At 51.3% G+C, this 21,954-nt stretch overlaps 1 protein-coding gene across 5 annotated transcripts in view; it reads right to left on the reverse strand.

Moving 5' to 3' along the window:
• CBFA2T3 (CBFA2/RUNX1 partner transcriptional co-repressor 3) overlaps positions 1–21,954 on the reverse strand; it is an 88,245-nt gene that overhangs the window by 55,877 nt on the left and 10,414 nt on the right. Inside the window, exon 1 of one of the 5 annotated variants that reach the window (XM_016129440.2) lies at positions 1,019–1,037. The exons of 2 other annotated variants lie outside the window; for them this stretch is intronic. The gene's annotated coding sequence lies outside the window, so the exon portion shown is untranslated. Of the gene's footprint in view, positions 1–24; positions 217–1,018; positions 1,038–21,954 lie in introns of those variants that run through there. 2 more of the 5 variants (XM_016129442.2, XM_016129441.2) reach the window with 2 other exon arrangements.

A 21,954-nucleotide genomic window follows, 5' to 3' on the forward strand; every position in this document is an offset into this window, starting at 1 on the left:
GCGCGGGGCAGACAGGGCACTTACGGTCCTGAGGTCCGGCGGACGGAGGCGATCGCACTCTAGCGACCTGGCTCCTGCAGTGGCTTTTCTTTCGAACTCGGTCCTCGCCTCCGAAACTTGGGGGCGATCCACGCGCCGTCTTCTCCCGCCGCGCCAGGCTCAGGAGCGCGGCGGGGCCGGGGCACTCGGGGCGGCCGCCTGGGCCATGCCCGGGCTCGGCTCCGGCCGCTTGCTCAGCCCGCCCGGCCGCCCGCGCGGGAACAAAGCGCGAGCGCCACCCTGGGCGGTCTCCGGCCTCCCCGGCCCGCGCCCGGTCAAGCCGCCGCGCCTTTGGCTTGCGGGCGCCGGGCTCCGGCTGCCGCGCGCTCGCCTGAGTGTCTCACGGGGCCCCGCGGCCCCCGCCCCGCGCGCTCCGCCTCCGCCTCCTGTCCCCCGCCGCCGCCGCTGCGCCACCTGCCTCCAGCTCGGCGCCCATCGCGCTCGGCTCCGCCCCGGGGCGCCGGCCGCGGGAGAGGGGCCCGGGATCCGTGCGGGGCCGGCTTGGGAGAGGGGCTCCACCCGCTGCCGTCCCCGTCCCGGCCCTGGGGCAGCCGCGGACCCTAGGGCGCGCCCTGAGAACTCGGCCGGGGACTCTCGGGCGCAGCCGCTGGCCCTGAGCGCGGGTGCGAGTGTAGGGGGAGCGCGGCGTGCTGGAGGGACAGCTAGCTCTTCTGTAGTGGGGGAGCGCGGGGTGCAGTGAGGGATGCGTCCTGCTCTGGGGGGTGGGGGGCGATGCCCGTGAGAGTAGCGCTGGGTGCGGCAGAGTAGGGAGCGCCAAGTGAGTGTGCAGGAGCGCAGAGTGTCGTGGGGGAAGGGGGTCGCGGGTATCTTGGGGGTAGCGGTGTGGGTGCTGTGCAGGGAGCGCGGGTGTCGTGCGTGACGGGCCCCTTGCTCGCGCGCACCCCCGCCTGCTCCGCAGGCCGCGCCCGGGGCGGGCGGGCGGGGACCTGGAGCTGAGTGCGCCGCCGCACACACCCACCTCTAGCACTCCGCGGCCGCCCGCCTCGCAGTTTTAGGAGTCTCGGCGTCTGGCGTCCGGGCAGGAGGCGAGCGGCAGGCGCCCCTCCTCCGGCCGCCCGCCCGCCGCGTGGCCCAGGAAGCGCCAGGTCGCCTCGGCTCTCGGCCGGCAGGGGGCGCCCTACCCCGCCGCCCGCCCGGGCCAGCGCGCCCAGCACGCGGGGTCCCGGCGTTAACCGAGGCGAAAATGCTGGAGGTACGCGATCCCGCGCTCTTGGGCAGCTGCGGACCCATGCAACTGCACGTGCTTTGGGCTCATTTGCATATCATTCATTTATTGTCAACCCGCAGAAATGCCCCAGGCCGCTGCCGGATCCTCTCTGCACCCAACTTGGCTCTTCCTACCACCGCTTCCCCGCCCACCGCATCCCCCCACTCCCACGCCGGCGGGCCCTACTTCCCCACCCCCACCCGCTTTACCTCTTTCCCTGAAGTGCTTTGTGGCATATCTGATGCGTTTGCGTGGTTAGTACATTTTAGTAAAATCGGTGTCTTTTTCTTTCCTTCCTCCTCCAACCCACAGGCACTTTCTTAGAGACAAGCTGGGATCCTAGGGTCACGGTCTTAGGAGACGGAGGGGCCAGAACTTCAGAACAGCAGGGCCCTCATTTGCATCTCATTTGGCATAAATCTGCATGAGAAGGTCCAAGGTCCCCGATTCTCAAGTATAAAAATATAGCTATGTGCCAAAAAATGTTCCTCTTCATTCAGGTTTACTCCACGGACCTGTTTCTCCCTAACCCTTGGCCTCTCCTTGACTGAGCTCTGCTCACCAGAGCTGAGCTGGGCAGAGGAAGCCACTTGAAACACAGACTCAGGGGCTCTGGGAGAGGGGAGGATCAATTCTGCCTTCTGTGGCAACCCCCAGGAGCACTGAGCAGGGGTCTGGTCAACTGAGTCATCAAGTAGCCATGTGCCCCCACCCCTACACCAGTTTTTTGACCTCCTGGGCCTCTGTCCTTGTGGAAATAAGAGGGGGTGCAGTGAATGATTTAATTGTAACAGAAATGTTCAGCATCTACATTCCCCTGACTTTCAGAATATGCTTCAATGTGGGTTCTGTCCAGTCCTTGAGGAAGAACAGAGGGTCCTGAGCCCATTTCACAGAAGAACACGTAACTAAATCTAAAAGTGGTGGGCATATTGCTTAAGGTCACAGACTTTATGCACCAATATCTATTAATTCCAATTCCTTTACTTCACGGACTCTGAGACAGCACTGATTTTAAGATGCTCCATTATTTTATGTGCCACCAAGAAAGAGCATACTCCCCGTTATAATCCTTAGATGCCTCTAGATTTCAGAAATGTTAACACGTAAAAAAGTGGGTCAGGTAGGGTGATTGAGCAGCGAACAGCCTGAAGCAGCCTCAGGGGCCTCTCAGCTGGGTAGGTTGCAGTCCCAAACAACCACTGAATTCGCATGGAGCATTGAAGCTGGACCCAACCCTGGGGTCCCCTGAAACTCCAGCCCTACAAAAACAACACAATTTAGTTCTTTGTGCTAAATTACCATTTGCAACATCACTGATTGAAGTAAGGTGCTAAAAACCATTGAGACATGAAAGATCCCAGAACACTGAGAATAAAATGGCAATCATCAGAGACCACACTTCTGGGTCTGTGTCAATCCAAAAGGCTCCCTTGTCCCCACCTGAGAGAATTGTTGCTGGTGAGAAGAAAGAAGCTGGTGGGGGCCAGGCTTCTTCCTGTGCTGTGACTGCGGCAGACTGGCAGCAGCAAGTCCAGCCCAGCCACATCGCAGTCATGGAGAGTCATGACAGTAACTGTTGGCATGGAAGAGGGTTTGCTAAGGGCGGTCACTGAGCTGAACACCATCTCTCTATTTTCCCACTTATTTCTCGCCCATCTGCCAGGCAGTTGCTACTGCAGCCCCCATTTTACAGGTGGAGAGGTTTAGGCTCTGACAGGTCGCACAACTCGTCCACAGCCACACAGCCACACAGGTGGAGGTTAAATGCCCATGCCACTTCTTCATCTACTTGGTCTCCCCATCACCTCCCATGAATTGGTTTCTCACATTAGAAAAGGTCCAGTCACAACATCTGGGTGCTGTGAGGTGACATTTAAGGAGAAGAATCCCATCCTCGCCTAAAAGATATAGGCAGTAAGATGTAGGTGAGCAGGACAAAATTCATCTACCAGGAGACCCAATCATGGGCAAGTGAGTGCCAAGGCAAGGTACCACCCTAAAGTGCTGGACAGAGGGGCACAGAGCAGGAGGGTAGCAGCAGAGAGCTGTGGAATTGGGAGTGCGGCCCCAATGTTCCAGTGTGTATAGAGGCAGGAGTCTAAGTAATAAAAGTCTGGATTGCGGCTTCCCCAGGTGAAGCCAGCTCTCCCTCAGCTTATAGTCCCCCTAACAACTCCCCCTTCCCAGGATAGAGAACATACTCAGCTTGAAGGTGCACAGCGGCAAAGCTGGGCCAACTCCCAGACTTTCTGACTTGCAGCTGGATGCTCTCTGGGGCCCTGCCCCTGCTGCATCCTAGGAAACAACCTCATCCATCCAGTCTTTTCTAACTGCAATTTCTATTGCTTCTGCACATGCTGGTCCTCCCTCTGGATGGGGAGCCCTAAAGGGCTGCACCCATATCTCATTTCTCTACCAACTCCCACAGTTCCCAGCTCAGGGCTTTGACAAAGATACAACTGAGAAACATCCTTCAACTGTGTTACCTCTGCTGCAATAAAGGTCCTTTCTTCCCCCTGATACTAGACAGGAGCTGCCATACAGAGCCCTGGCCAAGTGCACTGAGCTTCACCTGCCAGTTCCATGTGGCCCTCATCAGCATCCCGGGAGTGGGTCTTGCCACCAGCCCTGTTTGCCTGATGAGGACACTGGCACCTATGGTGCTTGGGTACTTGAATGTCACAGGCTAGTCTTTGGCAAGCTGAACTCTGACCAGGCCACCCTGGCCTAAGAGTCCAGGCCATCAGCCACTGCAAACCCACTGGTTTTTAAAAATAATTCTGAGTGACTACAAACTCCCTCAAATATACTTCTGTTACATCTGAAAACCTTCCACAGAAGTTTAGTGGCTGTGAACAGTAGAAAATCTGACATACCTGTAAATATGGCTATATAAAAGGGTGGCCAATGGACTAGAAAACATAGCAATTTGATAGCCGCCATTATCCGCTTAAAAATACATGAAAAAGACATGAACTCTTCTTTAACACCTGAATTTTCACACAGCTCCCTAGCCAAAACAATGAGCTTTTAGGTATAACATGAAAAGCACGATCCATGACAGAAAAATTTGGTAAGTTGGACTTTGATAAATTTTAAAACTTCTGCTCTGTAAAAGACACTACTAAGAGAATGAAAAGACGAGCTGCAGCCTGGTTGAAAATATTTGCAAAACACATATCTGATAAAGAACTGTCATACACAGAACTCTTGAAACTCAACTATAAGAAAACAAATAAGCCAATTAAAAAATGGGCAAAAGATCTGAGCAGACAACTCACCAAAGAAGATATGCAGATGGCAAATAAGCACATGAAAAGATGCTCAACATCATATGTCATCAGGGAAATGCAAATTAAAATGAGATACCACTATACACCTCTTAGAAATGGCCTAAATCCAGCACACTGATAACGCCAAATGCTGGTGAGGATGCGGAGCAACAGGAACTCTCATGCATTGCTGGTGGGAATGCAAAATGGTACAGTTACTTTGGAAGAGTTTGGCAGTTTCTTATAAAATGACACATGTTCTTACCATATGATCCAGCAATCATGCTCCTTGGTATTTACCCAAAGGATTGAAACTTATGTCTACATACAAATCTGCATGCAGATGTTTACAGCAGCTTTTTGCCCAAACTTCAGTTTCAGGAAGAAATTGAAATGTCCTTCAAAAGGTGAAGAGGTAAACAAACTGTGGTTCATTCAGATGATGGAATATTATTCATCAATAAAGAGCTATTAAGCCACAAAAAGACCCGGAGGAAACTTAAGTGCATATTGCAAATAAAGAAGCCAGTCTGAAAAGGCTACATCCTGTATGCTTCCAACTCTATGGCATTCTGGGAAAGGTAACACTATGGAGACAGTAAAAAGATCAGCGGTTGCTTAGAGGGAGAGAGGAATAGACTGAGCACAGAGGATTTTGGGGACAGTGAAACTGCTCTGTATGACACTATCATGGTAGATACATGTTATTATACATTTGTCCAACTCCATAGAATGTGCAACGCCAAGAGCTAACCCTAATGTAAACCATGGACTTTAGTTAATAACAGTGTATCAGTGTTGGCTCATTAATTATAACAAATTGTCACACTAATGAAAGATTAATAATAGGGAGAACTGAAGGGATGGCGATTTTTGGAAATTATGATTTCTGCTCAATTTTTCTATAAACCCAAAATGAATCTAAAAAAAATAAATTCTATTAATTAAAAAAACCAGCAGACCAAAGAAAAAAGAGATATCAGTGACATTTTAAAGGGTATGCACAGTTGTAAAAACAGACACGAATAGCCTCTTCTTCAATGCCTGAATCTTTACATAACTCCTTTTTCTCTCTTAATGCATATTTCCATTTCACCTGACATAATTTTATTCTAATACATTTTCGGTTTGAAAGTCTTTTGATTCTCCTATCACACAGACCTATGTAAATAAATTCAAATGTCAGATTTAAACATTTTATTGTGTTAAAATGTATTTGTCTTCTGTATTGGGTTATCATTGTAATTATTATTAGTATGCAGATGATACAAACAATGTGAATTTAGTATATATTTTGAGAATTATGAAACACAAAAAAGTATATATTTTTGAAAATATCTCTTCTAAAAAAAAGGGATGAGGCAGTCTTTTTTTCTTTGAGTAGTTTGTGTATTTGTGCATGAACATTACTTATTGCCAGAGAAAGACAAGGTTCCATATTAATTCCATTCCTATTGTGGGTTTTTAATGTGAAAGCCTGAGAAACCTCAATCACATAAATAGATCAGGATGAAAGGCTGCTGTGCTCTTATGACATCACTGTGGCCTCCTTCCCACAGTTATATGCCCTGAACCACATGGTGACCAGTCATAAAATGATTTTGAATAACTATCAGCTGACAAGTCCATAGTCCTTCAGTTTTATTGCAAGCAAAGCCTGGAAATTGCCAGAACTGCTAACAGATGTGCTTCCTGCGAGCATGGAGGTGAGGCATCATGACTGGGTCCAGGCCTTCTTTGGGAAAGTGAGAGAGGAGTGACTCTATAAGGGAAGCTGGGAAAAGGGACAATGCTCAGGCATAAGTGGGTAGTGTCCTGCCTTGGCCATCAACTGAGGTTGGTGTGGGCATCAGATTCCAGGGTTTTAAGTCGACCATGAAGGAAAGAAACCTAAAGCAGAGAAAGTCCTGTCTCCAGCCAGGGAGCATCTCTTGGCTTTTTTCCTTAGTCCTATCCTAAGACCAGTCAGACGCAGATCCAGGGATGGCCCCTCTGGCAGAAGGGGAGGTCCACCCAGAACCCAGGCAGAGACACAACAAGAAGGCTGAGCGGAGGGCTGTGAGATCATCCTGCCCACCTGGCATCAGGGCAGCAGCATAAAGTTGTACGGAGAGTGCAGGTCAGACTCATCTGAAATGCCTTCTTAGGGTCTTCATGGGGAACCCTGCTTGCCTGGGCCCCTGGCCCACCACCCCACCCTGCACTAACCCCCTCTTCTCTCTTGCAAGCACAACCCCCACTTGGTTTAAGTCTCCATCCCTCCCCACTCCAGCCACTCCAGGACCCCACCCAGCCCTGGACGCAGCCTGGCCAGCCCTCACCCTTCTGTCCATTCAGAATAAAAGCTGATTCTCTTACTGGCGATTAGCTCAGATGTGGGCATATGATCCAACCCCAGCCAATGAGATGCGAGGAGAGAGACTTCTGGGGGCTTCCCTGGTCCCCACGTGAGGGAGGAAACTCTCTGACTACAGAGTCTGGAAGTGATCCTGAACTTCCCACTGCCCTGTGGCTAATGCCCTGACGCTGACCCCGACCAACTGAAAGGCACAGATGGACAGAAAGGACGGAGTCCTCAGAGCACCGTTGAGCCGCTGAACCAAACAGCCTTGAAACCTACCCTACTTTTGGACTTGCTATTTCGATAATACATTTCCTTGTTATTCAAGCCAATTTTAGCCGGAGGTTTGTTTCTTGCACCCAAAAGCACACTGACTATAGGCTTTCCTTGATCTCAGCCATCGGAGGGCCGCTGGGACTTATTATGGCTCTTGATGCAGAGAGTCTCCGACTTCAAGATACATCAGAACTAGGTGGAACGACTGTGAAAACAGAGACTCCGGCAGGATTGGGACTGTGGTGGCAAGTGCTCAGGTGCAAAATTTAAAGGGGACACAAAAGAACTCAGTGTTTGAGATAAATCACATTTTAACCCGATATTGAAAATATTAGAATCGATGACAAAAATCCATGATAAGCAAAAGTATCAAAACTTTAAGTGAAGACAGGATTTCCATTATAAGTTTCTCCCTTCGGGTCAGGTTCCCACATGGCTCAGCCTGGCTCTGCCAGCTCCTTCCCTGCGATGAGATGGGATTATAGGGCTGGCAGGACCAGGAACCTGTCTCTCACAGTCATCGGTCTGTCCTTTCCTGCAGGTGATTCTGGGCGCTCTGAGGCCACTATTTGGGAAACAGGGCCCCCAAGCACTGCTCAAGCCATTCACACAGGGCCGATCACACCAGCCTTGCAGGTGAGCTAAACTCCTACCTGGATTCCAAGGATGGAAGACAGCCTCTGGGAGATGAAAAGCCTTGTCCAGGGACAGGGGTAAACAAGTGGCACTGTCTTCCTAGGTTCCCCCAGAGGTGGACACAGGCTAGGCCAGTAGGTGCCTGGTGGAGTGGGGGTGAGGGGTTGCTGACAGGAGGTCCAGGCAAGAAAGTGGGAGCGAGACAGAAGGGAGGAAACCAACAAAGGTAGCCCGTCCACCTAGGGCCACTGAAGCTCCATCCTCTAGGGACCCCGGGGGATGCTGACAGACCCAGGAAAGGCCCTCAGAGCCATCTCTGAAGAGGCAGGAGGACATATATTTATGCAGCAGCTCCCATTCCTTCTGTGTGAGTGCTGTTCCAAGCCCTCACTCTTCACCTGCATCCTCCTGTGTTGTGGCCAAGGAGAGCTATCCAGGAGGGCGGAGGGGCAGGTGGCCACGAGTCAGAGGGTGTGAGCAGAAATGGAAGCATGGCGTTTGGGAGGGGACTAGGGTGCAGAAACAGCTGGCACCAGCAGTGCCTGCAGAGACCCTGCCAGACAAGACCCCCTATCCTCCGCGGGTCTCCCTCCACCTAGCTCGGCGCACCTTAGAACCATGGACTCCTGGGAGGTGGCTCTGGGCTTCCCAACCTTTTGATTCCAGGCCATTTGTTTCTAGCTATGCTAAAGCTTTAGTTAGGAACATCAAATAATGAATCAGGATGGTGGTCACGTTGAGAGAACTGCGAAGTTCTCCAGGCAAAGTCATTAATTACTGTGCGTGCAAAGCTAGACAGCTAAAATCCCGGTTTCAGGCTGGGCCAGATGCAGCCACCAGATAGGCAGCCCCAGAGAAGTTTTCCTGTGCAGAGCAGCCGCCTGCCATCTCCCACCTGTGCAGGTGTGGTGCTAGGTGATTTCAAACATCTTCTCATTCAAACCTCGAAACAAATCCTATGGCAGGTTATGAACAGATAAGGAACTGAGACCCAGGAAACCCAGGACTTGTTGGGAGGTGGCGGTGCTGGGACGGAGGCAACTGTGCCCAGGGCCCCAACTCACACCTCTTTCTGCTGCACTGCTGCCCGGCCTACCCTGCTCTTTTCTCCTGTTATTTGGCTAGTCGCCCCTGCCACCTTCTGGCCTGCCTGTCCACCAACATGTCCACACTGTGGGTGATGGTGATAGGAGGAGGCCGTGGAAGGGCAGCCTATCTCTCTTCCAGACCGCAGGGAGGAACCAGCCTGAGCGGCCCAGGAGGACGCAGCTCTCAGATGAGCTGGGCGCTCTGAGGGCGGGGGGGGGGGGGGGCAGCTGGAAGACCCAGGCGTGGCCGCAGTGCGCTGGGCGGTAACCCTGTGCGTAGCTGCAGCAGTGCTAGCTCGGCCTTAGGTGGCTCTGCCCTGCAGGACTGGACGCGGCCACTCCCGCAGTCGGTGCCATGCACCCCGCACTTGGGGCAGCAGTCTCACCCCCAGTTCTCCCGATGAGTTCTAGATGAAGTTAGAGGAGGAAGGTTTCCACAGACCTCACCAAAAAGTGCCCCGAACCACTAGGTGTGGGAAAACATTGATCCTCACTGGGTCATAAGACTATGGACTAACTAATTCATAGCGTTTATCGCCTATATAAAGGGCCAAATTTAAAAATGAAGATATCCAGTGTGGGTGATGGTGCAGTAAACAGGCTGCGGGATGCTCATCGGCAATATTTTCTCATGGGACATTTTGGCAATAGTTATCAAGAGCTGTGCATTGATCCAGCAGTTTGTACACTGGGACTTATCTACAGAGGATGTTTATTATATAAACAGCACTGTGAAACAATGTAGGTTAGAAATGATACAAACATCCACCTGAAAGCTACAGTCAGATGAATGCCAATACCTCCAATGGAATATCATCCTTCTATTTAGCAAGGGGATGCAGCAGGATATGCTCACATTCTGTCATCAAATGAAGAGTAAGGAACAAATCAGTGTGGAGGTGGAGGCCTGGGAAGGGTCAGGAGGGAACGCTGGGCTGTCCAAGGGCTCTGCGAGTGGCTAACTTTGTCTCTACTCCGCCACTTCCTGCTTCTCTAATTCTCCAGTTTTTCTATAAAGCAGCACTCTTGTTTCTGCAGCATGAGGCAGCCGTCACTGTGAAGCGGCCTCATTCACTAATTCATTCTTTTCCTTCACTCTCCCAACCTTCTTGGACGTAAGTTACTGAAGCTCTCTGAGCTACAGTTTCCTCAGATGAGCATAATAATTGCTGCCTGGCTCCCATATTTGTAATATGACCCGAAGATGAGTTCCAAGTTCTCGCTCATCTTTTTTGTTCAGTTTCAGATGAGAACCAGGCAAAGAATGGAAAATATCCTGCAGGAAAATTGCCCACTGTGTACATATAAAAGGGAATGTCAATGGGACCGAGGTGACATTTAAAAACCCCAGAGAAGCATGCACTGTCCACTAGACGATGTCAGGACAACTCACTCTCCCATTTTTGGGAAAAAAATAATAATATATTCCTCACTTCATTTTGGAAAAATAAACTCTACTTGTGTTAAAGGATAAAACGTGAAAAGCAAAACAGTGAAAGTATTAGAAGAAAATACAGGTCATTGTATAATACTCGCTTATAATGAAGGAAACCCAGAAACCTAGGAAAAATAGCCGGATAGACTTGGCTATACAACCACTAACAACTGTGTACAGAAGGAGGCTGTAAATAAGCCTAAAAGGTAAGGGGCAGGCTGGGAGAGGTTATTAGCAACATGTATAGCAAATGACTAAGAGCACTACATATAAAACTGCTACAAAGAAGTAAAAGAAATAAACATACAAGATAAAAATGGGCAAAGCATATGAATAGGTACTTCCCACAAGAAGAAATACGATAAACTCTTTCAACTTTTAGGCTTTTCTTCCCAAACTTCCCTTGAGAGCCAGTGATTGGAGTTGGATTACGTTCCCCTGGGTCTGATGATAATGAAACAACAATAGCAGTTACTGTTCCCGAGCTCTCCCTCCTCTCCCTCGGTGCTGGGAAGTCGGGAAGTCGTAGCCTGCCTGAGAGCCCACCTGCACTTCCCTCAGGGCCTTTGCACAGGCCACACCCTCCACCAGGAACACCCTTCTGGCCCTTTGCTGCAGCCTATGCAAGAGGCCAGAGGGTCCTCCGGTTGAACTGGGATGTGGGACTTGCCCTTCCTTCTAGCATATTTATCTGTGGTTTATTTGTTCACTCTCTCTCTCTTCCCCAGGCAAGGGCGTCCGGCCTTCAGTTCCTTGCACCCTCAACAATTATTTGTTGAGTGACTGTGTGATCTCATTTTAATTTTCATGTAACTCTCTGAGAGGCATCACTATTCTCATTTTAATTTTCACCTTTTTATCTCTTATCTGCATATTTGGATTTTTCTATCAGTATTTTCTGTTCCTTTTCAGCTTTCTTAAGTAAGAAAAAATAGCAGTTAATTTTAAAAACGAACTTGCCATACGTAATTGGGATGGCTGCCCCTGTGGCAGGCCTCGGGCCCCAGGGCTCAGAAGACCAGTCTCAGCTGCTCACCCCCACAGCCAGAGTGACTGGGCCAGGAAGAGGGCATGTGACCCAAGGTGAGCCAATCGTAATCTTTCTCTGGAATTTCCTGAACTGGGGCAGAGGCAATTTCTCTTGGCTCTGCTCTTGCTTAGAGCTGCCTGGGGCCTTCTGCTCTGAGAGAGCAGAGAGAGTGTTCCCTGGGCACTAGGGCTGGACCGAGGGGGCCCTGAGGCCATTCCCACCCTACCCTTCCTGGAGCCTGTTACTGGGTCCTGCCTGAGCTACCCCAAGTGAGCTGGGTTTCTGTCACCCGTCGCCACAGATCCTGACCGACACACAGCTGTGGTACCTGTCGGGAGGTGGTTTGTGGCCCCCATCCTGGCGCTGGCAGCCCCACTGTGCTCTCTGAGCACTGAGCCGGGGGCTGCAGTGGGTAGCTGTGCTCTGCGCGTGTGAGCATTAAGAGCAGGCCTGCCTGCAGCAGTGCCAAGGTGGAGGAGGTCCATTTGTCAGCCTGAGACTTGGGCAGGCTCTGGGATGGATGATCTCCAAGCCCACATGCATCTCCCTCTCCGACAGGGCCGTTTATTATTTCTGGAGCTGGGATGCCCTCCAGTCCTTCTGCAGGGCACCGGGAGAGCATTCCGAAAGATGAATCTGGTCCTGTCACTCTACTAGAGATAAAGTCCCCCTCCTCACTGCTCTCCAGCTCTGGCCCCCTCAGGTACACAAGAAGCTGTCTCTAGCTGGCAAGCTCTTCCCAGCTACTGAGAGAACTTCCAGTCCAGCAAGCCCCTCACAATAGCCCAATCGCAACTGCTCATGTATCTGCGGTTCTCCCAGGAGGTGGAGGACCCCTAATGCTATGGCTCTGACTTCCTGCCCTCATTGTACTCTGTGGTGCAAAGAATCCAGAACCCACAATGTGCTCTGTCAGGATCCCCTTGCCATGTTTGCTGTTGAATGGATGGCCAAGATAGTCATTGTCGCCCACAGAGAAAAACTTTCTTGTTCCCTTTTTGCCCCTTAAATATTTCCACAAATACGACCTGCTCCAGGGGGCAACAACAAAGGTGAGGAATCAAGGCAGAAGGGTGTTCAGGGGTGGAATCCCCCATTCTCTGGGCTCCCTGGGTCCCTGTCCCTCAGTCTGTCCTGGGTCTATGACCCTCAACAGCAGGACACAGGGAAGGAAAGGTGCCACCTGCCCATGCTGCCCTGGCTTTGAGGTGGGGAGGTTGGAGGGGGCTCATCATACAGGGGAAGAGACCCCCGAGCTTGCCAGGGGAAACCACTGATTTTGCAAATGGGGAAACCGAGCCGCAGAGTGGCGAGCCCTCTGCTCCCTCTACCTGGTCCCTGTGTCTCAATTCTGTAAGGAGAGCCACTCAGTTCAGGGGTCTGAAGGGGTATGGGATCCCCAAAGGCCTTTTCTTGCTAAGAGGACCTGACTTGTTCAGGGGACCAGGGTCCCATCCAGCAGAGGGTCTTACCCAGGGGAAAGCCAGGCTGTCCCTTGCTTTCCCAGTGCTGTGTTCTCTTGACAGAAGAGACTAGCTATGGATAGCAAGAGCCCTTTCTCCCCTACCCCCTGCCCTGCCTGGGCACCCATAAGACAAAGGCCGAAAGCTGGCCCTGCGTCCTCAAAGTCAGACACCTCCAGCTGATGAGCCACTGTACCTTATTTCTGCCTTGTGTTCCTGGTCCAGCCAGTGCCCTGGGATCGAGGAAATGAATGAGCATGTGAAGAGCTGACCCAGTGCACCCAGCATCCTCCCAGAAAGATGAGCTATGGACCCTGCCCTTGAGACACTGTGTTCGAAGGCTGACAGAGTTCTAGAAACAGCCCTGAGGCACCCCCTCCCCCACCCCGCGGCCCTCACCCCCACGGCTCTGGACTTGCTGAGACCTGGGCTGGACTTGAGGATCTGGACAGGGTCTGAAGGCAGGGCAGGCCGGGGAGCTCCTGGCAGGGGCGGCATAGGCGCAGGAGGCTGGGCAGGGGTAGCTCACCTGGGGAGCAGGGAAGGGGCACTGATGGGTGAATTTCCCTGTCCTTGGGCTGTGTGTGACAGCCACATGACGAAGCACCTTTCATTGCTATTCAGTGCCCAGGGATCAGAATTTCTGCCTATTGAGGTCATAATTTACTCCTGGGAAAATAAACATTTGAGTTTGTTTTGCTGTGATTATTAATCTTAATAGTATAATGTCTCTGGGTTCCCCTGAGGGGACCTGCTCCCACCCTTTGGACCTTGTGGAACCCTGTACATCCCACAGGTAGAGGCCCCCCTCCCTAACCCCGCCTCAACCAACCGGCTCCTAACGGTGTGTGGACAGCACCTGGGGTGGGGGTCACGTGGCTTGGGGTGCATGGTGCCCCTCTTTTTCTAGAAACAGACTTGCCCTCTGGCCACGGGGTGGGCCTCTGACCAGACAGGGTCCCTGGGAGGACACCTTCATCTGGCCACCTTGGGGCTGACCAGGAGCAACTGGATCCTTCCCGGGGTCAGATACTGAGAGTGAAAAGAAGTTTCCCTTCTGCTCTGATGCTGAGCCAGGGAGCTTATGACTGGGCCTCCCAGTGGGGTCCGCCTGCCGTGGGGCCAGCGCCGATTTGCAGAATGCAGCCTGCAAGGGCACGGGAGATGAGCAGACCCAAGAGATGCCTGTGCCTGAACACACTGGCAAGGCTCTTTTCCATCTTCTGAGCTAAGTCAGTTCCTTAGTGATCCTTAATGTGTATTGCACCTTGGACATGACTGAGTGTGGTCACGGCCACTCACAGGTGTTACCAACCACAGTGGGGACCAACCACAGTGACAGGGTTTCCACTCATTATGACAACCCAGCCCATTCTATCATGACAACCTCCAGTTGAGGGTTACCTTGTGACCCGACCTTCAGCCACAACTGACTAATCCCTGACCCAGGTGGGCCAGCACAATATGCTGTCCCCTGGACAGTATATAGGGAGGAGGCTCTGAGATGTGGCAGAGAGGACAGCAGCGTGGGCTCCTGTGGCTCTCCCAGGCCTGGTCCCAGCTCCCAGAGGCTAGGTGGACCCGTTGAGTGCAGAGGTCAGAACGCCTGGGCAGCAGGGCTTCGTTTCTTATGTGCATGGTGAAGGGCACTCACTGAGTCACAGCTAGTGTTCACGACAACTCTCATCATGAGAAAGTCCTATAAATGCAAAGGTCACACAACCGGGGAGGTCAAACCGCTCACCTGACCAGAGCGGAGAGGGCAAGAGGCCTTCACCCAACCGCTTGGCTCTGTGGGACACTGTGTGTCCCTAGCTTCTCTTTGGAGGGCCTTGGGGGTCAGCTTTGACCCTAGAGACCACTCTGCTGCCTCGGAGCATGGTGAGACTCTGGCGGCTGGTCACATTGCTGTCCAGGGCAGAGGTGGGATGACATTGAGCCTCCGTAGACTCTCTTGCTTTGTCCCACTGCATTTACCATTTGATTCATTGCTGTGAGTCAGCCACGGAGGGCATTGTTAACATGGGACCCAGAATCCCAGAATGTGCGACTCACTCCTTGGGTAGCAGGTGGAGCCTGGGGTGCCCCTCTGAGTATCTGTCATATTTTCTCCCAGAACATAAGCTACCCCTGGACTTGAGCCCTATGGCCATTCTCCAGGGCAGCTGTGGGTCAGACCTACTAAGGATGAGTCTCTGAATGGAGCCCAGAATCTTTACCCTTCTCTCTCTAAGTGTTCCAGAAGGTTCTAGAGCTCACTAGTCAGGAAACCTAACCTGCTCCCAGAACTCCTTATCAGAACTGCCACTTGTGCCTGCCCTTGAATCACCTCCACCCCATAGCCAGGCTCCCTGGGACCCAAGCTGCCAGAAAATTTGATACTCTCCAAGGACCTGGGATGAAACTTTGGACCACAGTGCAGTGCAGGAAGCACAAACTGGGTCAGAGCTCAATGTGCCTCTCGTGGACCTTCGAAGCCCAGGGGCAGTGGTGGTAAAGGTGACAGCCAGCACCTGCACGTCACCTGTCACCTCCAGCCCGCGCAGAGTCTCCACCCACATCCCCCACCGAATGCTCACTCTAGTCCTTTGTGGCTGTTCTCACTGCCTCCTTGTACAGCTTGCAAGCCAAGGCCCAAAGAGGGGCGGTGACTCCCCTAAGACACACAGCATGTAGGTGACGGGTCTGGCGTCGTACCCGGGCTGTCGCACTGTCCCAGCTGAGCAAAGTTAACTCAAAAGAAGGCATGTTCCAAACAATGGAGTATGATTAGCCAGAAAAAGAAACGAAGGCGTGACACATGCTACAATGTGGATGAATCTTGAAAACATGCTGAGTGAAAGAAGTCAGATACAAAGGCTGCATATCATATGATCCCGCTTGTATCAAGTGTTCAGAACAGACAAATCCGGAGTCAGAAAGTAGATTAGTGGTTGCCCAGGGCTGGAGGCGACTTCTACGGGGTACCAGGTTTCTTTTAGGGGAGATGAAAATGTTCTAAAATTAGATGGTGAGGATGATTACACAGCTCTGTGACTACACTAAAAGCCACCGAATTTGTACACATTAAGTGGGTGAACTGTGTGCTATGTGAGTTTGCTCAAAAAAGCTGTTTTAAAATCAAAGTAGACCCAGAACTAAAGCACCTTCTGAACCACTTTCCCTCGCTCAAGGGGAAAAACGACCCAACAGAAGAGGTGAGGGGTGGGAGGAGGGGCCAATCCCCCTTGAGGAGGCTTAAGGAAGACAGGTCTGGGTGCTGGGAGTCCCGGGAACCACAGCAACGGTGTCTGTCCAGAGAAGAAAGGGCTCTGGGCGCCGGCTGTATGGGGAAGAAGACCCAAAATAACTAAGAACCTGAAACTCCAGGGAGAAGTTGAGGGTGGTGTGGTCACCTCGAATGGGGAACTCCTCATGGAAGGAAAGGAGAAGTTTTATTGCGGAGGGTGTTAGGGTGAAGCCGGGCAGGGCATGGTGGTGGGGATGGAGGAAGAACGGTTTCTCATATGGAAACACTCAAATGCTCAATGTCCTTGGGCATCACATGCTGCTTTGTTTGTGGGAGAACCCTGATAGCGGAGAGGGAGAAATTCCCGTTTCTCAGCTTGGGAGACTGAGGCCTGGGGAAGACAGAGAGTCCAGCCCAGTCTTCTCCCACTGGCTCACTATGGCCTTCAGAAGGGATGTAAACTCACTCCCCTGGGCTCAGGGGTCCCGGGGTCCACTATATCAGGTCAGAGCTGACTCTGTCCACAGCCCAGGGCACACTGCAGGCCTTCTCTCTGAGCCTCCGCCCCAGCTGCACCCTCCAGGTGTTCATCTGCTAACCCACTGTGAGCGAGTGCCCACCTGTGCCGGGCAGTATCCACGGCTGGAGATTGGAGGTGAGCAGAGTGAAAACATTGATTGCCTCGTGGCATTCTTGTTCACTGAGCATTGGAGGAGTGAAGTAAGAGTGGGGCCCAGACCATTTCCTTTGACAAAGGGGTTGAGCCACTGACAGATCTGTTTACTCATAGCCACTCTGGGTCGGGCTCTGTGCCAGGTGCCAAGGGCACTGACCTGTGGGACCCTCACTGCCCTGTTCTGACAGATGCGAACTGGACAGTCTCACAGATTAGACGATGTGATCACTGATGGGCCGTGGTGGTGGGGGCAGCTCCCGACTGGGGAGCAGAGCAAAGATGGAGTTGCCCTGCCTGATGCTGGTGGGTTTGTGAGGAGGGGTGCAGCTGAGAGATTATGAATGCAAAGCCAGCCCTGGAAGGAGCATGGGTATTCAGGCATGAGAGGAGGCTCATGGGCTGGGGGAAGCACACCGAAGGGTTGTTACGAGGGCAGCAGTCCCCAGCTCTCATGGGACCTGGAGGTCTTAGACAGAGGACAGAGGCAGGAGGAGGCATAGGGTGTGCCACCCCATTAAAACTGAATCACAGGCGATAATGTTCTAGAAATAAATCAGCACAATGGTGTGAATGTCAGAGAGGCCAGGAAGGAGCAAGATGGAGGAAAACAAACTGAAGGAGAGAGAAGTCGGGAAGGAAGGGCCCTGGAGGAGGCCCTGGTCCTCCTCTTTCCCCTTGGCAGCTCGGAAAGGTGACGGAGAGAACTCGGAAAGGGAAAAGCTGATGTCCAGAACCCTGGGTGGGGGTGGGGGGAGGCTGATCTTATTTAAAAAGGTCAGTAAGTCCCAGGGAAGGCAAGTCTGCTACCCCCTCATGTGATGTTCAGCAGAAACTTGCAGAGAAAGAAGAGGTCCTTCGGGGAAGAGTCTGGGGACCCCAGGTCACTTCTCCTACTGCTTGCTCTCTCTGGACATCACTTTAGACAAGAGTGGTGTGGTAATGACTCCTCGGCATGGGGCCACAGGCATTGCGGTCTGCCCTCATCCTTCAGGTTCAGTGGGGACAGCCATTGTCCAGTGGTCGTAGTGTCACCTGCTCCACCCACCTTGTGGCCACCGCTGATTTGATGGGGTCATGGGTCTGGAGGCAGAAAAGATACGAAGCCAGAAAGTCCTGGTGCGGGAAGGGCCTTAGAGATGGGGACTGGGACCCTATCATGAAGCCTCGATTTTCTTTATAAAAAGGGGCTGGCCCAGTTTTTAACCTGCACCTTCTCTCTTCCTCTTTCTTCCTGCTTTGAATGCAGATGTGATGTCTGGAGGTAGCGCAGCCACTTTGCAGCTAGGAAGCTACAAGTAAGAGGATAGTGGAATAGAAAGAGCAAACAAGCCTTCATCCCAGACGGGCATCACTACTGCACCAACCTGAACCAATTGCCCCTGGGCTTTTGTTATGTAAACAAAACCTGTTTATACTGCTATTAAATTTTCTGCTATTTGAAGCTGAACACAATCCTATTAGACACAGAGTTTAAATCCTTCATGGTTAAGGCTACCAGGTTTAGGAAATAAAAATACAGGATGCCTAGTTAAATTTGAATTTTAGATAAACAATGAAGACTTTTCAGTATGTGTGCCCCAGTCAGTATTTGGGACCTACATATACCAAAATATTATTTATCTGAAATTTGACTTTAACTGCAACCCTATTTGTGGATGGAGTAACCAAACTCAGAGAAGTCTGTCTCAGGTCTTGTCCTGAGCTGGTGGAGAAGGGCAGGCTGTGTTCTCTTTGTTCTGGGTCTCCTTTATTTTCATCCTGCTCTTGTGTCTATAGTGCTTTCTTAAACCTGCCATAATGGATGTGCAAAGAAGATTCAGAAAAGTCATGTGACTCCTCATCCAGGACAGAGCAATTAAGTAAGGGTGGTGCTCAGACAGGACACCTGCAGAGAGAGGAAGTGGTAGAAGCTTCTATGGCAATTTGACCCTGACTCAACATTTTAATTGGATTTGGCAAAAGTATCAGTCATCCATGGATGGGAGCAACGTAGGAGACAGCTATTCCCCATGGATAGAGTGTGACTACTGACCCAGGGCTTGCAGAAATACCCTGGCCCTTGGGAGCACTGCATTGTACAGGATGCTGAGGCCTCATCAGAGCTCAGAAGATTAGCCACGCCTACACCCAGGCCACCGGAGGGGCCACCTGCAGCCCAAACCGGTCAGTGGGGACAATTATCCAAAAGTCCACTTGAAAGGACCAAAAACAGATGTCCAAGTGGTTCTCAGGAGCAGCATTTCAGAGGTGACATTTGTTGAGTGCTGGGAAGCACTGTCACGCTCAGCATCTCCCTTTGTCCTGGAGGTGCTCAGCATGCCCCCAACATAGACATCCTGGAAGTGTGGTATTACAAATGGGGAGGATTGCACCTTAGCACCCTGTACTCTGAGGGTCACAGGCTCCAACTCCCTGCATGATTTCTGCGTACACACAGATCCTGCTCCCGCCTGCTCAGAAGGCAAACACAGATGTGCACCTGCATTGCAGGTGTGTAGAAGTGCCTCTGGGAGGACAGACAACATGCACATTAAAACATGATCTGCAGCCTGAAGAGGAGGAGATAAAGTAGAGACCTCTGCACCCTGTCTTCTCAGCCAACCCAGGGCAGCGGGGAGGCCCCAGGGCAGATAAATGCCTGGATGAGGGCAGGCAGGCAGGCAGGATGCTAGGGCTGGCTTCTCCCACAGCAAATCTGGAGGGGAAGCCAAAGGAAGCTGCACAGGCCCAGGGCGGGGGGGTGGGGGTGGCGGATGGGGGAAGATAACACTGCCCAAGCCCTGGAGAGGGGATGTGACACAGGGCGCTCTGGAGCAAGGCCACTGATGAGTTTTAATGTCTGTAGGACACACCTTGGTTGGATCAGTGGGAGCCCTGAGGCCTAGGTTAAGTGCTCATCCTGCTATGCTTTTTTTTTTTTAATTGAAGTTTTTTTTTTTATTGTGGTCCAATACACAGAACATGAAATTTACCATTTTACTCTTTAAAAATGAATGATTCAATGGCAAGAAGTATATTCACATTGTTGGACAACTTTGCCTCTATCTAGTTTCGGGACTTTCCCTCACCCCAAAGGTAAACTCCATCCCCACTAGCAGTCGCCCCCTACTATCTCCTCCCCCTGCCCCTGGCAACCACCAATCTACTTTACTTTGCTGTGGATTTTCCTGTTCCGGACTTTAATGAATGGAATCATACGATATGAGGCCTTTTGTGTCTGGCTCCTTTCACTTAGTATAATTTTTCTGGGTTCGTCTCTGCTTCTACCAGCTCAAGCATTCTCCCAGATTCTCTGAGTGAATGTTGCTTGAGCACCGAATGTGTGCCAGGCACCGTTCTGGCAGTGAAATGACTAGGCAAACTTCAGACCCAATGAGAACTGCCTCCTGCTGAATCGCAGACAGCAGCAGCTCCTGGTGGAGGCAGAGTTGGCAGGGAGGCAGCAGGCAGGGGTCCAAGCCCAGCCCAGAGGTTGCGAAGCTCCTCATCTCTCTGAGCCCCTGTCTTCTCACTGTGAGGGGGGAAGCAGTAGATGGAGGGCAGTTGGCTTGTAGTGATGTCTTCAGAAAGAAGAGGGGTTCTGTTTTCCAGTGAAAAAAGCACAGAGAACTTTCCAGACCCCCAAGGCCTGCCTCATGGAGTGGACAAGGGAGTTCTTGGCCTATAGCCAGGGTCTTCAAAACAGGTGTGCGCATAAGACTTTCCAGTTACCTGTGTGAGATAGCTGAATGGAATCCGTGGGGTCCTCACTTTCCAGATTATTCTGGCAAAAATTTGGGCCTGTGGTATACTCATTTTCCGTTTTCACTATCACCTCCTCTCTTGATCTGCCTCTCCTGCAGCCTAAATCCAACCACAATGCTTTGCCTCCGGGTATAAAAACCAGTAAGCCTCCACACCTCCCCTACCTTTCTCACTTCCTCTTGGTGTCAAGCCAGGAAACCAAGGGTCAGTGGCCCTTCAGGGACATGCCCGTGTTGACTTTCTATTTATTGCCGATTGGGTCTCGGACTCTGTAAGTTAGGTGTAAACTTGTAGGAAATGGACAAGTTGCAAACTATGTTTGTTCCATAGAAAAAAAAGATCGCGCTTTACGGACTCTGGTTTATCTGTTTTAGTATAGTATTCTTTCTTCACAGGGTATAGAACTGCCCACGTCTGCCCTTGAACCAACTTTGCCATCCCGATTGTTTCCTCATCAATGAGGGAGACATGTCTTTGACACGTGCTTGCTATAATTGAAGAATTATGTTTTTAACTTTTTGAAGGGTATACTTTGAATTTTCCTTCCTGTCTGTCTTCCTACTTTCTTTTTTTTTAACCTGTTCATTTTATCCATCGTCCATCCATTCGGGCCCTTACCATCCATCTACCATCTGCCATCCATCCATCCATTCATTATCAGAATCGGAATTCAGAAGTGAGACAGTTGAGTCATTTAATAACATGGTTATTTGACTTAAAAGCTGAGAAATGTCAGTCTGGGTGGAATGGGTTCCAGCAAAGACCAGCTCTGCCAGTTTGGTTTTGTGACGATATTTTCATTAAGCAAGTGTGCTAAATCTTCAGCTTTAAGGATTTCATGAAAATAGGTCCTAAGCACATGTATAGTATAAAATATACAATATGATGGACAACACAACCTTCGTGACTGTTTAAACAACAATATTTAGATGTTGCACGCTGGTCCATTGCACCATTGCCGAGGGTCCCGCACCGGCCATTGGTTTAGAAGGATGTTGGAGGCACGATGCTCCCCAGAGGCCCCGGCTCCTGCCTCTGCTATGTTGTCCTGTTTCATATTTTATGCCAAATGGACTGGCTGGCCAGGTGTGCAGGGCACACACCTTGTGAAGCAGCATGTGTCTTGTGTGCCACTCGTTAACGCACATCTGCGTGGAGGAGGTTCGGGAGTGTTAAACCTGACCCTGTGGGCAGGTTGTGGTATGTAGCTAACGTTCCTTTTGCAAACTTCTCTAGTAGTCACAGGGCCACTGTTATCCATCAGAAAAGAAGTGACCCTAGAGTAGGGTGTGACTGAGCTGGGCGAGGCCGTTCTGTTAAGATATATCACCTTAAAGGGGACATGGCTTCTCAAAGACATTTGAGGGGTCAGGCAAGCGAAAATAAATAAAAAGTCAAGGAACCACTGTCTTCGAGGATAGACCCTGGCGTCCAGCGTGTGACAGGTGTCTCCCCCACCAAGTGAATGCTGTGCTGTCTTGGTGCCGCGGGACT

This window comes from Rousettus aegyptiacus, unplaced genomic scaffold (genome assembly GCF_014176215.1).
Source record: "Rousettus aegyptiacus isolate mRouAeg1 unplaced genomic scaffold, mRouAeg1.p scaffold_m13_p_14, whole genome shotgun sequence".
NCBI classification, from domain to species: domain Eukaryota; kingdom Metazoa; phylum Chordata; class Mammalia; order Chiroptera; family Pteropodidae; genus Rousettus; species Rousettus aegyptiacus.